Raw genomic sequence first — 1,848 nt, forward strand, 5'->3', positions numbered from 1 at the left:
CTCTCTTTTTCCCGATCAGGACATCGATGAAAAGCGGCAGCTGATCGGCAGCTGGTGTTTAACGGATCGATATATCGCCATTTTCTCGGCGCACTGCGCGGGTGTGAGTGCCGGAGACCTGGACAATCCCCAGCTCGCGGCCTCAGTCGTACGAGCAGAGACGTCACGTGATTACGCGCGGGCACAGGATCGGAGACAGACCTAGGAACGACGTAAAACACACCACAGGAACAATAGTACTTAATAAAGTTAAGAACAAAGGAGATAGGCTGATAGTGTAGGGTTATTCAGCAGTGCCACGGCTACAACTATCGGAGACGGACAACAGGAAGGTGATTGGTGAGTACTTTTCTTCCTTTTTCTTCTTCTTTTTTTCTTATTATTTTTCTTGTACTTCTTGTTCTTCCTGTTCTTGTTCTTGTTCTTGTTTTTCTTCTTGTTCTTGTTCTTGTTCTTCTTCTCCATTAGTCAGATCTGGAAAAGACATTGACAATCATGGTCCTCTAATTTTATATCTCTGCTAGGATGTTCTAAAAACAACAACAACAACAAAAGACCATGTGTTATAATCACCCAAGAGTTCAGGTTTTTCAAATAGCCGTCTCTGTAACTATCCTGCCAAGTTTGCCTTCTATGTTTCCAGTGAGAGCAAGATGTTCAAGGTCTGTATGTCCAGTCAAGTAGCCAAGAAACTGCATCTGTCTCTTCCTAACTGTTTCCAATTCACAGAATACTCCTGCCAGAAATACACAATTAGTGAGGAATCGTGGTGAAATCAGTGTTTTTTGTTCAACACCTTTTATTTTCAGATAGAAACATATTTCCTTGTGAATTTTACTGAGAAACGTTTATTAAAAGTACAAAATATGTAATTTTTCAGTTTTCTGGGACTCTCAAACTATTGAAGTTAACAAATTTTGGCGGCCATAAGTTTCTCGCTAATTTTCCCACTCAAAGCAGTCGACAGCACCTCGTTCAACTATCTCGACTTCTATTCAAGTTAGATGGGTATTTGTTTTTCTTTGAAAGCAGGGCAAATGCACAAGCTTTTAGATAAAACTAAAAACTCTACTTGCCCAAAATTCCACGAGAGCCTGATTGCACCGGGTCATGACACATATCCCCATCACACCTCTATAAGATAACAAGACGCACTCTTTTTGAAAGGTACAATAATTGCTTAGCGAGGCGTGAGTGATTATGTGACAACCACGTTTGATTTGACAGTACAAACAAAGAGGTGTGTCAGATTCTACACACAAGACAGACCCTGCTGAGCAAAGTAGAATGTAGAAACATACAATACTATGACCATTTAAAAAGGAACGAGACTATTGTAAAAGAGGTGCTTGAAGGAAAGATGTGGGGCAGGAGAGCCAGATGAAGGCAAAGAATAACTCGGATGGACAACATAAGAACGTGTGCTGGCCTGGATATGGCAGAATGTGCAACGGCAGCGCGCAACCGTGAAAGATGGAGAGTCATTACACGTCAACATCTGAGTCAGAGATAACACCTTCAAGTATCCAGGTATCCACGCATTCAGGTATACTGTAGAGTTATCTGGATTTGGAGTTCTTCGAAAGTCCATCGATATCGATAAAGGCTATAGCAATACTATACGCCATGATACAGTTTTATCCGGGCGATACTCATAGAGGAAATAGATTGCCCAAGTACTACTTCCCTCACTTCACATTGTCATCTTGACTTCTTGATATGCCCTAGAAGAAAGACATGGTCACTGCGTTTGGAATCAAGGATGGTGCAAGACCACTGGCGTAGGAATTATTTTCTACTACGTTCAGAAAAGGCACCTTTCCATTCTAACACTGAGTTTCAATTTGA

General features: G+C 41.5%; 1 long non-coding RNA gene across 1 annotated transcript in view; it reads left to right on the forward strand.

Moving 5' to 3' along the window:
• Positions 1-27: 27 nt before the first annotated feature.
• LOC101852937 overlaps positions 28-1,848 on the forward strand; it is a 15,392-nt gene continuing 13,571 nt past the window's right edge. The window contains exon 1 of the long non-coding RNA XR_220613.3: positions 28-339. This is a non-coding gene — a long non-coding RNA (uncharacterized LOC101852937). The remainder of the gene's footprint in view (positions 340-1,848) is intronic.

Source organism: Aplysia californica, unplaced genomic scaffold (genome assembly GCF_000002075.1).
Source record: "Aplysia californica isolate F4 #8 unplaced genomic scaffold, AplCal3.0 scaffold00281, whole genome shotgun sequence".
NCBI lineage: Eukaryota > Metazoa > Mollusca > Gastropoda > Aplysiida > Aplysiidae > Aplysia > Aplysia californica.